Source organism: Hemicordylus capensis, chromosome 3, assembly GCF_027244095.1.
Source record: "Hemicordylus capensis ecotype Gifberg chromosome 3, rHemCap1.1.pri, whole genome shotgun sequence".
NCBI lineage: Eukaryota > Metazoa > Chordata > Lepidosauria > Squamata > Cordylidae > Hemicordylus > Hemicordylus capensis.
The window spans coordinates 325623560-325638612 of record NC_069659.1 but is presented as its reverse complement, the minus strand read 5'-3'; the positions used below and the strand labels follow the sequence as shown (position 1 = coordinate 325638612).

Genomic DNA, 15053 nt, shown 5'->3' with positions numbered 1-15053 from the left:
ATCTCTCTACCTTGTGTCCCCCCCCCCATTACCTGGTGGCAGTAGTACTGCCACTTTTCCTTCTCTTTGGAAAGACAAAGAATGGAAAACAGGGAATGGAAGGAGAGTAGAGTGGTGGACTATCTAGCCCACCACTACACTTCCATGTTTCCTCCCATTTCCCCCCACTGTCTGCCTTTTCAAAAGTCAGAGAGTAGAATGAGGTGGTAGCAGCAGCAGAAAGGAAAGAGGCGGAGGAAAGCAGGTCTTGTGGAAGCAAGCATGAATTGTCTCCTTTGCTAAGCAGGGTTTGCCAGGTGGCCCTGGTTTGCATATGAATGGGAGACTAAGCGTGAGCGCTGTAAGATATCCCCCTGCCGGGATGGTGCCGCTCTGGGAAGGGCGCCTGCATGCCTGCCTTCAGAAGGTTCTAAGTTCCCTCCCTGGCATCTCCAAGAAAGGGATGAGAGAGGCTCCTGCCTCCAACCTTGGAGAAGCTGCTACCTGTAGATAATAATAATAATAACAACTCAATTTCTATACCGCCCTTCTAAAAATGGCTCATGGCAGTTTACACAGAGAAATAACAAACAAATAAAATGGATTCCTGTCCTCAAGGGGTTCAGTCTAAAAAGAAACATAAGACAGACACCAGCAACAGTCACTGGAAGTACTGTGCTGGGGGTTGTTAGGGCCAGTTACTCTCCCCCTGCAAAATAAAGAGAATCACCATGGTAAAAGGTGCCTCTTTGCCCAATTAGCAGGGGTTTTTGACCCTATTGACCATAGATGGACCAATGGTCTGACTCGGTCTAAAGCAGCTTCCTATGTTCTGATGAGAAAAAAAGAAGCAAACCGCATGCTCTGTGCTGCACAGGAGGTGGTGTGGCCAGGGGTGGAACCACCACTGGGTAAGCGGGTTCAAAGAACCTGGGCCGCCCCCATCCCAGGGGCCACGCCTTGAGGCCCCAGAAATGCCCCCCACGTCTGACGTCAGATGCAGGGGCGTTATTTTCACCCAGATTATTGGAGCACCAGAAGGGCAGCAAAATGCCTACTGTCGCTGCCCTCTGAGCAGCTCTTTAGGACCGACCTGGCCCTAGCACGTTTTCCAAGGCATCTCCACAAACTCCTTTTGAAAGCCAGCAAGAAGCACAAGAGGAAAAGAGGGAGCTGCTGGCAACGCCCCCCCCCCCGCTTCTCCCTGACCCTGAACCACTTTCAACGCTGGCAAGGATCCATTTAGGAGGAATGCTGGCTCCTACCAGGGCTGTAGGGCAAGGCAGCATTTTGTGCCTTGTCTCCTGCACCACGGTTCCTTGGGCTGCCCCTGCCTCCCCCCACACAGTCTGAAGTGGTAGAGTCCATTTTCCCACCTCAGAACTCCCCTCCCCACCATGCTGCTGCCTGTGTTGACCAGGCCCATGTCCAACTTCCTTATAAGCATATAAAGCATCTTTGAACTTTAAGAATTACCATTATGAAGTCAAACATTTCCATTGCTTCACACTGAGCCTTGAAGCCAGCCATTTCTGCCTGTCTGCATGACCTATGGGTTCAAGGGTGACCTGCACACCAGGGAAACGATGCCTTGTGGATCATAAAGGAGAAGAGTCCCGTTACACCCCTTGTAAAATTATTATGATGTTGATATTTTGCCATGGTGATGTTAAACACAGGCCTCTAAACACAGAACTAGGTTTGTTATGATGTTTTCTTAAATGAAAGAGATATTTCAAAGGTCAACATTTATTTCAAATTCATGTAGAGGTGCTCAATTTCTCAACTCCCCCTTCCCCGCAACAGGGGTTTTTGGTGAACAGACCTTTATTAGCCTTGGCAGTTTAACAACTTAGATCAAAGTTCAGAGAGCATGGGTGTGTATATATGCAAAACCTCACCAGGGAACACGTCAGCAATAAAACTCAAATGCTCAAGCTTCTCAAAAAGTAGCATTAACAGATCCTATCATTCATTTAATTAGGGTACAGTAAAAACAGCGGCGGTTTTCTAAGTAGGGACAGTGATAGAATTAGAGCCCTATATAGACCTACATCAGAGGGCCTTCTGTGTGTACCCCTGCCTTCAGAGGGAAGGCAGGTAGTTACCAGAGAAAGGGCTTTTTTTAGTGGTAGTGCCCGGCTTATAGAATACTCTCTGCACTGAAACTGGCTTGGCATCCTTCACTTTTCATGATGATGGATGATGATGATGGATGATGGTTGATGATTGATATGTATAGCACCAAACATCTACTTGATCAGTGGTGTTGCCACCCTTGGAAGCAGGGGGGAAATGTCCCAGGGCTGCCATAACAGCTCCTCCCCAGGGCACCCCCCCTTCTCCTTTCCCGCTCCCAGCTGGCGAATGAAGCATTCAGCGACTGGGCGTGTGAGGCGTGGCCTCTCTCCCACTCCTTCTCAGCCAATAAGTGAAGGGCTGGTTGGGAGCTTCATTTCTCTCCCTCGTTCTGAATGAGGGGGACGAAACAAGTGCCCATCTGGCAGTGATCTACTGGCTGGGAAAGTGCGGAGCCACATGACCTGGGTGCTAGCTACGCCCACTGTATTGGTATCTGCATGAGGATGTGGGGGACATGGCCAGTACCTGGTAGCGCGGACACACGGCTTCTCTCCCACTCCTTCCCAACCAGTGTTTTGTTGCTGACTAGGTGCACCCTCTCCCCCTCTCCCCCTGCCCTTGCTTGGAAGGAGGGAGAGGCCACACAACCCCTTCCAGGTATTGGCCACATCCCCTGTCTCAGATGTCAGTCATCCGATGCAGGGGGTGTGGATGGCATGCATGCTCAAGAAGCACTGAGAAGACGGGCCGCCGGCCACAGCTTGTCCCTGGGCCACCAGTGAGCTCTCCATGCCCCTTATGCACGATGCTTTGTGGCCGATGAGAATTCAGGTCCCTGCCCTAACAGGATTGCAACCGAAAGACAGACCCAAAGAGGGCAACCAGGAGGGAAGTGGAGGCAGAGGTAAACAGGCGAGGAATGTGCAACTGTTTAAAGTACACGTATTTTGGCTTAGTTGTAGTAGGGCAGGAAGACTTTTAAGTGCCACGTCAAGATTTTTTTTTTTTAAATCCACCCAGATGTGTTTGGTAGTTCTGTTGTACAGTGCCTAGATGGTTTCATTGTGAGGGATTTTATTCTGTTTTTAAGTGTGGGTTTTTTTGCCCTGCTTCTGTCTTTCATATGTTCTAGCTGTTCTAATTTGGCTGATTTACCATTTCTTGTTTTTTAATTCATTCTGATTGAATTGCTTTCTGTTCTCTTGTCACCCACTTTAGGAGTTTCTTTTCAAACTGAAAAGCAGGCTATTGATAATATCTGATGTAATGCCAGGTATGTTACACTGAGTGATAGTGACGGGCCCAGGAGGATCACCCACTGAACTTCTTGCCTATGTGAATTTGAACCCAGGTCTCTCGTCTTAGTCCACCACTCTCACTGCTATACCATACAGGCTTTCTTCTACCATAATGTGTCTCTCTGCAATCTGGTCACACTCTAGTGTGAGCAAGAGATCAGATGGGACTGCTTTTTAAATATGTGGCTTCATTTAGATTCATTGGCATTAAGGTCATGACTAGAGACAGGTGGGCAAAATGTCACCCACGGGGTGTGTGTGTGTGTGTGTGTGTGTGTGTGTGTGTGTGTGTGTGTGTGTGTGATACACAGAGTAACTTGATGTGGCCTCCAGAATCCTGTTCAAGACCTGGGCTCAGTTCATAATGGGGTGGAGGCAGGGGAAGCCAAACAAGTTACTAAGCCTCATAGCTGTGAAGAAAAGGTTGAGTATAATAGAAAGGTCAAACCCCCTGCTAACTTGGCAAAGAGGCACCTTTTACCATGGTGATTCTCTTTATTTAGCAGGGGGAGAGTAACAGACCCTGTCCATCCCCAGCACAGTACTTCTAGTGACTGTTGTTGGTGTCTATCTTATGTTTCTTTTAGATTGTGAGCCCTTTGGGGACAGGGATCCATCTTATTTATTTATTATTTGTCTATGTAAACCGCCCTGAGCCATTTTTGGAAGGGCAGTATAGAAATTGAATTATTATTATTATTTATTATTATTATTTATCTGAAATGGTTTGGACATTGAAAAGAACACAACAAGGACTCTTACACACACATTTGGCTTTCAAATATCATGTTGCTAGGTAATGATTTAGAACAAGGGTTCCCAACCTGTGGTACTCCAGATGTTGCTGAACAAGAATGCTCATCCTCATACATCACGAGTTGTCGTTCAGCAACATCTGGAGGACCACAGGTTGGGAATGTCTGATTTAGAACATTTAAATCTAGAGTAGCATTTTCCAGCCACTGTGTCACTGCACATTAGTGTACTGTGGGATACTTGCTGGTGTTAGGGATGTGCACAAACCTGTTTGGCATTCTAATCTTAGAATGCCGAACAGGTCCGGAACCCCCACATTTGAACCAGTTTAAATGCAGGTGTGGGGTGGCTTTAAGGACGGGGGAGGGTGCACTTACCCCCCCCCCCACGCTTCCCCCTCCAGCGCTCTGTGTATAATAGCCCAGCGGGGTGGCAGCATACCTCCTTGCTGCCCCGTTGTTTCACTGGCCGGAAGTGCTGTGCGTGCATCACGGGAGCACATTGCACACATGCATGATGTGCACCCGCCACACACACACACATGCACGGCACTTCGGGTCACTTCTAGTCAGTGAAGCAATGGGGCGGCAAAGAAGTACTCTGCTGCCCCGCATGACTATTTATACACAGAGCACCGGAGAGTTGAAGCATGTGGGGTGTGTGTGTAAGTGCACCCTCCCCCATCCTTAAAGACACCCCACCCCACCCCACCATTGGCTTGAAGGGAGCCGGTTCCGTGCACATCCCCAGCTGGTATGGTGCACTGACTTGCTTCAAGTGAGCTGCAAAAACAGGGAACTCCCTGCTTTTGCAGCTGACTCTTCCCATAATGCACCAGAAAAAAGGCACCCCCTTCACAATGCGTATAGGAGTGAGTCAACTGCAAAGCCAGGAGTTTAAACTCCTGACTTTTCCCAGCCAGCTCACCCTACACTGCGCCCAGGAGCATAAATAAATAGTGTGGTGGCTTTGCTGCTACAACCCCCCACCCATAAAAGGACTCCCCCCGCTTGCCCCAATTCCTTTCCTAATCTAAGTCTACCTGTCCCCAAAGGCTTTACAATCTCACATGAGACACGAGACATGACTATTTCAAAGATACTGTGCTGGGGTTGGACAGGGACAGTTGCTCTTTTCTTGCTAAATGTAAGAAAGCAACCATCACAAACAGCAAATATGGGGGCAAAACACAGCCAGAATATAGGGACTCTGTCATACCCTGCTGGTGTATAGCTGGCTCCAAAACCGGTCTTCCTTCACCAAGGCTCAGAGTGTCTTCCAGGGGTGGGGTGGGGGAGCTTGCACCACCCGAGGCCCCCCTCTAACTCTGCCGAAGCAGTCTCAAGCTGCTCTGGAGATCTCAGGGCTGCTCCTCACGGCTCCTCCCCATCGGCCAGCTTTTCTTTATATAGGGCCTGCCAGTCCCAGCATCCCCCAGGAGAGCCGGGAATGCTCTGCCCAACCTGATGGGGATTGGTTCCACTGTTCCCTCTAACAGGGATACCCAGATATTGTTCACTACAACTGCCAGCATGCCCAGTTGCAGTGGCCTTTGGTGGAGGATTCTGGGAGTTGTAGTCGACATCTGGGAATCCCTGTTAGAGGGAACACTGATTGGTTCCCCCTGTCTCTGTCTCCACCAACCACTGGCCCCGTGCCATGTCATCTGCAGTTGCCATGCCAGTGAACTCCTCACACGGCTCCTCCGGGCCTGGGACAATGTTTTCCCGGGGGCACACATGTTAGAGGTTGTTGATTTTTACGCACAATAGGTAAAACAGCAGAGCACTAAGGAATGAGCACACACTCCAGTTACAGAGTAGGTAGCAGAGGATGGTTTGGATATTGCAGCTGTTTAGAGAAAACACATGGAGATCCTTGTATGACTAAACACTAAATATTTATTGGTTAAATACACTTAGACAGGAAAGACCTATCTCTAATCTAAAGGACTACATAGTGGATAGGTAAGGAGAGATAGATATGTGTCCATCTGCTCTCTAGGAGGAAAGGAAGGATTGTGACTCAGCACAGGAAGTGCTGCAGAGTCAGTTCAGGGGTCATAGAGTAGGGACAGATAGGGAGACCCTGACTCACTGTCTCTACTCCCAATGCCCCTCGTGGTCATTAGGACAGTTGGTGCAAAAGGTCAATGCACTGGAAGTTCATCTCCAACAACACGTGCTCAAATGCACATGGGATGCAGGAACTCCCAACAGACTTTCCCTGGTAAATGAGGACAGAATGTATGTTCACAGCAGTCTTGTGAGGGAGGCTGAGAGAGAGTGGCTGTTTCCCTACAGGAGAGTAATTAAGTAATTCAGGGCTGGAAATATGGCTCCAAAGGCAATGGCGGTCCTTGTCTTGGGAGCAGGGGCATTGCTAGGTACCGATCTGGGGCCCAGCCTCACAGGCCCCTTCTAGATAATTAAACTCAATCATACCCCTCCCCAGGAATAATTATGTGTGTTTTTAAAAGTCATATTACATTACATTACATTATATTATAACCTATGAAGGTGGAAGCAGTGGAGTTAGGTAAGGCTAGGAGCTCTCTCCCTTGCTCTGTGAAGGTGCCTTCTCCACGGCTTCACTTCCCTTCTGGAAGAGATCATGGAGGAGGAAGGGGGCTGATGAGATTCTGGGCTCTGAGCAATTCATTGGGGGCCCGTGCCCCATGGGCCTCACACCCCCTAACACCCCTGAATGACAGCCTAGATCTAGAAGGGATTAACAACCCCCTGAATGCAAACAGCACCTCCCACCCCAACCCAGCAGAATCTCCTGGAAATTATTCGCACTTATGGCTTCATGCTTTGGGGTAATTGTTGAACAAAGCCACTTTGAACTACACTCATGGCATTGAGGGAAGCACCCCTCCTCTCTGCTCTCGGGTTTTGTTTTGAAACAAGTTCATGTGGCAGGGGTCCGTGTTTTCCTTCTAGCCAATGTGGGGGGGGGAGACCTCTGCATGAAGAGAGATATCTGCATTTCTAAAGAGAGCATCCCTCTTATGCTAATAATTCTATGTCATTGCCTCTCCCTATTTGCTCTGCTGTTTTCAGAAAAAGCAGCTTAAAACCAGCATTTTTAAAAATCCAGAAATACATCAGGATAAGCTAGAATTCGCATCACAAATCCCAATTTGTATGTGGAGTGGGTCCAAGGATCTCGAATGGACTTCAGGGTAAGTTTGGCTGGTGTGTGAATGCACACACTGTCTTCTGAAGGAGATTGGGGCGGGGGGTAGAAGCCCTATGTGTAAAGCCTCCTGGCTTCCTTCAGTGGATTCTGCTCTGACAACACAGCTGGGTTCTCTTTATTATGCAAAAAGCAAATAAGAGCTCACAGCTTCCAAGCCACAAGCTCATGCCTTTTCCAGTCCCTGCAGGCAAATAACACTTGAGCTCAGCCTTGCAGGAAGCATACAGTTTCCCCTCATAAATACCACTTTCTCCTTCTTCATAAAGATGTTGGGCCAGAAGGAACCTGTTCCATCATGGGTGATGCTGGTTACATCCTGAGCCACTGCTTGGAATTTTTTTTAATTTTTTAAAAGTGAGCCAGGGCTGCTTGCCAGCTGTGTTTGATGAAAGGACAACCCCATCGAAGCCTGGAGGAATAAAGCTACTGTACGGTCAGGGTATCTGTGCCAACTGAGAGAAGAATGTCCAGATCATCTTGACCTATTCCCACAGTTTTGGGGAGCTGGGACAGCCTGACACTTGTATAAATCATCTGAAGCCTGACTCATACAACAAGGCCCAGGCATTTTAAATGTTTGATTTGACTGCTTGAACACTCATATTTATTATGGAAAGACAACCTGCCTTTTGTAACTTTCTGAGGCAGATTTGTTTAGGCCATGCTTGGCCAAACACTAATGATATGTTACCTCATGCTGTCGTTAAACTGTTCTGAATCCCTCCTTTTGTCATGTCCCTGTCCTGCAACAGCATGGGGCTCCCTGAGCAGTTTGGCTGCGCAGCAAGCTAAGATGTGGGTGGCAAAGAGAAATACTTGCTCTGCAACATCAGCCAGTGGTGTACTGGTTAGGGTGTTAGACTAAAGACTGGGGAGACCTGAGTTCAAATCCCTCATCAGCCATGACACTCACTGGGTAACTCTGGGCCAGTCACTTATCTCTCAGCCTAACCTACCTCACAGGGTTGTGCGCTGGGCTCTTTACAGGAAGAGCAGGATATAAATGTAATCAAACAAAGAAACCTTGTTCTTTTCCACATTTGGGGTTGATTTGGGGTTTTTGGAAAATATGATTTTCCATATTTGGGGTTGATTTTAAAAATTTATTTTCCATTCATGACACCAAACTCTTGCTTCCATGTAGTGATGGGGAGCAGTTTGTGTGAACCCTCCACCACACATCCACAGGGCAGTTCAAGATGCCACTGTGATGGACACTATTGTTTCTGGAGATTTGCTAAATTGTCCTTTGGGCCTGTGGCACAATGTTCAGACCACCACAGCCCTCTTCAGATGAGCCCTCCAAGCATTCAGTGAATGCATGGAGAGGAGAATGGGACTGCACGAAATGACACCCCACATCCACAAGCTCACATGCAACACCTCTGATGGCCACCTCTTCTGCTGAATGTGTGAAAGGGGCTGTACACGAGACAGGAAAACCCAAATGTGCAGATTCCCAGATCCAGGGGCGTATCTATTGTAGGGCAGGCAGGGCACATGCCCGGGGCGCTACTTGAAGGGGGGCGCCATTTTTAAAATGTTAAAAAATGGCTACCGAAAACAAAATGGCCACCGCGCATGCTCAAATGGCCTCTATGAGGCCCTAGGCCATGCCAGGCCTCACAGAGGCATTTGAGCATGCGCAGATGCCATTTTGTTTTCAGCGGCCATTTTAAAAATATATATATTTTAAAAAATGGCCACTGCACATGCTCAAATGGTCTCTGCGAGGCCCTAGAGGCCAGAGGTGGGAGGGGAAACCTTTGAAGACCCCTGCCCCATGGCCTTTAGGAAGCCCCCTGAAGGGACTACAGGTAAATTTTTTAAAATAATAATAATAATAATATAATATAAGTCACTGTACACATATTTAGTTTGGCACTATGTACAGAGAATCAGGGCTTGTGAATACTGAGCTGAAGCTTATGAGCTAGAATTGTATTCATTTGCTCTTATTTTGCTTCTTCTGTGAGTTCTTCTTAACAAGTGAGTTAAATGTGATGTCTTAATAATATGGCTATTAATGGTGAGTTTGTCTTTGAATCAGTGTGAAATCCTTAGTATTAAGGCCCACTGGGAGTTTCTTGCTCTCTTTCTCTCATTTTAACTGTCTTTCTGAAATACTAGAATATATTCCAAGCAGTGACACAGTTTACTCTGCATATCCTTTAATTATTTTCAGAGTATCTGGGAAAAGTCAAATTCTCCATTTATTTTTAAAATGTATGTGATAGTGATGCTACAATGCATAGTAGAGAATTAGACAGGCACTTCTGTTTAGTTTTCCAAGTACACCTCCACATAGTATTTGGGTATTTCATGAGCCCCACCATACTGAAATGTATAGTCTTCCAGTATTTTTTGGTCTGGCTATGTCCACTGCTAAATAGTTTTTGAAATATTAAAAGATTCACGAGCTTGATTTTTATTTTTGAGCTGATATGATGGTAAAGTTATCTGAAAGATGGGTGTCAGATGTTTGGACAGGGGGTGCAATTTCAGTGCTTGCCCTAGGTGCTATTTTCCCTAGATACGCCTCTGCCCAGATCTCATGGAAGTCCTTGTGTGCATACAGCTATATGCCCATAGGCTCTTTGTATGTGATCAGCTGAATGTGCAGAAGTCAGGGGCATGGCCAATTAGTGTGCTGCCAAGGGGATTAAGGCCCCTCCTCCCCTCCAGTCACTGAACAAGTGGAGGGCTCATCTGAAGAGGACTCTTTATCCCTCTCTCTCAGGGCTCCCCTTCGGGCAGCAAAATATCATGGTCCAGCACTATAGGAAGACTTTTCTACAGTCCTGTGCAGGTCTCTACCATGTGGCTACGTTAATGGTCAAATTGGTTAGAATGCTTTCCTCAAAGCAGCAATTGTGTTCAAAAGAAGAGAGAGGTGCCAGTCTTCAGCTTGTCTCAAACCACACCCTCTGTTCTGGAAACTCTGCCCCAAGACACTTGTTTGAGGAAGCAACCGGCTGTGTTTACTCTAGGGAAGTGCAAACTGGCTCGAAATTGAGCAGGTTCGCATTCAAACTGGTTCAATTCGAGGGCTCCACCTTGGACTGAACCAGGTCCAGTCCAGTCTGAGGTGGAACTGAACCTCCCAGGCCTGGTTCAAGGGATGCCAAACCAAACATGCCCAGCCCAGTTTGAATCCTGTCTGGGTTCAAACTGGGCAAAGTGGTTTTGTTCACATCCCCAGTTTTCTCAGTAATGGGCAGAAAGTACATTCTCACTCTTTCCTTCCTGATCATATCCTATGCTGTATAATTAAACACTGAAAAGAGATTCCAGAGCCAGCAAACCCTGGCTCAAATTAAGTTTTGCCTCTGTAGAACACTGAGCAAGGGGTTTCAAACCAGAAAGCCCCCACCAGCCAATCTTTGGCATCTTACCTGCTATGCCACCCACACGCTGGCCCTTCAGCAAATCAGGCAAGTTCATAAGAACATAAGAACTGCCCTGCTGGACCAGGCACAAGGCCCATCTAGTCCAGCATCCTGTTGTACATGCCTCTGGGGAGCCTACAAGCAAGAGGTATGTGCATACCCTCTCTCCTGCTCTTACTCCCCTGCAACTGGTATTGAGAGGCATCGTGCCTCTGAGGCTGGAGGTGGCCCACAGCCACCGGACTAGTAGCCATTGATAGGCCTGTCCTCCATGAGTCTGTCTAAGACTCTTTTAAAGCCATCCAAGCTGGTGGCCATCACCACATCCCGTGGCAGAGAATTCCATAGATTAATTATGTGTGGTGTGAAAACGTACTTCCTCTTGGTGCTAAATTTCCTGACCTTTAGTTTCATGGGGTGATCCCTGGTTCTAGAGTTCTGAGAGAGGGAGAAAAATTTCTCGCTGTCCACCCTCTCCACTCCATGCATAATTTTATACACTTTGATCATGTCTCCCCATAATTGCCTCTTTTCCAAGGCAAAGAGCCTCAGATACTGTAGCCTAGCCTCATAAGGAAGGGGCTCCAGGTCCCTGATCATTTTGGTTGCCTTTATCCACTTGCCTGTTGACACTCTCAAGTGTTAGTGAGGCAAGACTTTCCCTTGCAGAAGCTATGCTGGTTCTCCTTCAACAAGGCCTATTCTTCTATATGTTTAACAATTTTGTCCTTAAGTATGTTATCCATCAATTTACCCAGCACTGAAGTTAAGCTGACCGCCCTGTAATTTCCCGGATCCCGCCTGGATCCCTTCTTGAAAATTGGAGTCACATTGGCTACTTTCCAGTCCTCTGGTAAAGAGCCTGATTGTAGGGACAAGTTATATATTTTTGCTAGGAGATCAGCAATTTCACATTTGAGTTCCTTCAGAACTCTTGGGTGGATGCCATCTGGCCCTGGAGATTTGTTAATTTTTAGCTTTTCAAGACAGTTTAGAACATCTTCCCTTGTCACCTCAAATTCACCCAGTTCCTCAGCCGCTAAACCTGAAAAACTAAATTCTGGAGAGAGTATATGGTCAGTATCCTCCACTGTGAAGACAGATGCAAAGAACTCAGTTTCTCTTCAATATCCTCCTTAATAATCCCTTTCACACCCTCATCATCTAAGGGTTCAACTGCCTCCCTGGCAGGTTTTCTACTTTTGATATATTTAAAGAAGTTTTTGTCATTTCCCTTGATAGCTCTAGCTATATGCTCCTCAAACTCTCTCTTTGCATCTCTTATTGTGTCATTGCATTTCTTTTGCCAGAGTTTATGATGCTTTCTGTTCTCTTCATTAGGGCAGGACTTCCATTTTCTGAAGGAAGTCTTCTTCCCTTTTATAGCTTCCCTGACTCTACTTGTTAGCAGTGCTGGCATCCTCCTGAAGTTGGTGGTACCTTTCCTCCTTCTTGGTATACACGGCTTTTTCTCATGAAAGGCAGAGCAAGATATTATTCATCCTTCAGGTCAGACTCTAATGTATTTATTTATTTTCTATACCACCCCATCCAAGAGCTCTGGCGGTGCACAACAAGTAAATAACAAAAACACAGAATCAATAAAATATGATTAAAAAACTTCTAAAGTTAAGTCCACCGTGCAACCTGCAAAACATACAAGAAAAAGAAGTCAGATTCAGAGAGCATATCTGCAGCAGAGACTCCACTGATTTAACAGTCTTACCTTTCCCCCATAAGCCACAATCTAAGAATACCTTTACTAAGGTATTGCTAATAAATAATAAAAATAATAAATAATACACAAAATCTTGAGCAGCAGCTTTTGAGTTCTTCAGAACTTTTCTGGATGGTAAGAAAAGTACAAAAGAGGAGAGAAGCTGGGTCTGGTAAAATGGCCACCCAGTCTGTATTTCTCCCCTGGGCAATCCTGGGAGCTGTAGTTCTGTGGGGTGGGGCAAGGCATCTCTGAGAGAGAAGTCATATTAGCCTCATGAAACTAGGGTTTGGGGGTATTACCAGACCCGGCTCTGCTTTTGGACACTCAGGTGGAGGCGGTGGCCAGGGGTGCCTTTGCATGGATTCAGCTAGTGCGCCAGTTGTGTCCCTTTCTCGAGAAAGCAGATCTGGCCACAGTTACCCATGCCTTAGCTGGATTACTTAACACGCTCTACGTGGAGCTGCCCTTTATCAGGAAATTGCAGCTAGTGCAAAATACGGCAGCTTGGGTTTTATCTGGAGCTGCCTGGTGGGAGCATGTCACACCCATTATGAAAGAGCTGCACTGGCTACCAGTTTGTTTCCGGGTCCAATTCAAGGTGCTGGTTTTGACCTTTAAAGCCCTTAATGGTTTGGGCCTGGGATACCTGAGAGACCGCCTGCTCCCAAGGGTTGCTTCCCACTTGATGAGGTCATCTGAGAGGGCTCTGCTTCGGGTGCCGACAATGAGGGAGGCTCGGTTGTCGTGCACGCGGGACAGGGCCTTCTCTGTTGCTGCCCCCAGACTCAGGGATGCTCTCCCAGTGGCTATTCGCTCCTCAGTCTCCATCACAGCTTTTAGAAAGCATGTTAAATCCTAGCTTTTTACCCAGGCTTTGATATGATTATCTCTGCTGATGCTTCTTTGTATTTTTGTACAGTTCTTATGCTTGTGTTTTACATTTTTAATCAGATTTGTTTTATATTTTTAGCTTAATATTTTAATTGTGTCATTTTTATAATTTTGTTTTTAATTCTGTGTAAATCGCCTTGGGATTGTTTTAATGAAAGGCGGTATATAAATTTAACAATAAATAAATAAATAAATAAATAAATAAATAAAGTTCCTGGGCTTCTTCTTTAGTGAGAAACCATAATAGTTAAAGTGGTATACATATACAATCTATATAGGTTTGTGGAATTGATATAAAGTGGAATAAAAAAGTATATAGGTATGTCAAAAGTTCAGATAACTGTTGTTTATTGGATTGCTCAAGCGTCCATTTGCTAATGCTCATGAAAAGGGCTTTGAATGACATCAGTAAATAGCTCAGCATCCTGCTAAGAATAGTTGCAATTAGTAAGTATCAGTACTAGTACCTTTGAGAAACTGTAACTATTTGTTAAAATGGCAGTGTCAAAATAGAAACAACAAAAAAAACTAGTTCTTATTTTCATGAATAAGGAATCAAGGATGAATGTGACTAAAGAAGATGGGTGGGATGGATTTCAGAACAATAAAACAAGATTATAATTTAGTGTAATGAGTTTGGGAAGTTCAATAACCCCCGAATTTTCACACTTTTGGGACTGAGTGCTAGTATAGGCTTTGTAGTTATGGGAAGGATTTGAGGGAGGATTAGGCCTCATGTAGTACAACTGCTGTGTGGGTGGGCCCTCCTAATAAGAGGGGAAGCCCAGGAAGATCAGAACAGAAGGATCAAGCCAGAGGACTGGGTGTGAACTATGCTCACAGCCACCAGCAGAAGAGAGAAAGCTTTGTCCTGTTTCTTTGTTCTGCCTCAAGAGTGCCCTGAGAAAGCAGCTGGTTGAGAAGCTGCTGGGGAAATGGGAGGCCACAGCCTGGAGGCTGGAGACTGCAGGAAGATCCCTGCATGTGAGTAATACGATAGGGACCAGTTCAGTAAGATGTGTGAGGGAAGTTATTCTCCTTTAATGTATTGCTTGAATCTGAGTTGCCTGGTTAATGAAAACTCTCTCTCTTACAATCTGCTTTATGAAGAGTCAATTGTTCTTATTGGATACTCTCATTTTTCTTTTAATCTAACAATAAACCCTAGTTGGTGAAGTGTGTTCATTTTGAGTCTGCCTTAATCACATGCCTCTGGAGGTCTAGGAATGCTCAGTGCCTTCTAGGGAGGGTTTTGCCACTCTACCACCACCCCCAGGAATCTGATATGGAGATAGTGGTTTGTCCCACATTAAAATAAAGTGGATGGTGGAAGCCTACTGTGAATCCCTTACAGTCAAGGATTCACCCCAGTGAACTCCACCCTCCCCCTCTGGCTCTGGTAGGAGCTATACAGGCTTAGACAAATTTATGGAGGACAGGTCTACCAGTGGCTGCTAGTCTTGATGGCAACAGACTACCTCCAGGCTCAGAGGCAGGATGCCTCAGAGATGCCTCAGAGGCAGGATGCCTCTGAATACCAGTTGCAGGGAAGTAACAGCAGGAGAGAGAACATGCCTTCATCTCTTGCCTGTGGGCTTCCCAGAGGTATCTGGTGGGCCACTGTAGGAAACAGGATTAGACTAGATAGGCCTTGGGCCTGATCCAGCAGGGCTGTTCTTATGATACAACTGACATGCTTTGATAGATTGAGTTCACTCACCTATGAAAATGTTT

At 46.3% G+C, this 15053-nt stretch overlaps 2 long non-coding RNA genes across 2 annotated transcripts in view; one reads left to right on the top strand and one right to left on the bottom strand.

Annotated features, from left to right (window-relative positions):
* The window catches only part of LOC128351178 (uncharacterized), an 88929-nt gene extending 83266 nt beyond the window's left edge, over positions 1–5663 (bottom strand). The window contains exons 1-2 of the long non-coding RNA XR_008319625.1: positions 5334–5663; positions 1456–1569 (exon numbers count right to left, since the gene is read on the bottom strand). This is a non-coding gene — a long non-coding RNA (uncharacterized LOC128351178). The remainder of the gene's footprint in view (positions 1–1455; positions 1570–5333) is intronic.
* A 163-nt stretch (positions 5664–5826) lies between these two features.
* On the top strand, positions 5827–13088 carry LOC128351180 (uncharacterized). Its single transcript, XR_008319627.1, has 3 exons — positions 5827–5887; positions 7181–7302; positions 12050–13088. It is a non-coding gene; the product is annotated as an uncharacterized LOC128351180 (long non-coding RNA).
* The last annotated feature ends 1965 nt before the right edge of the window (positions 13089–15053 follow it).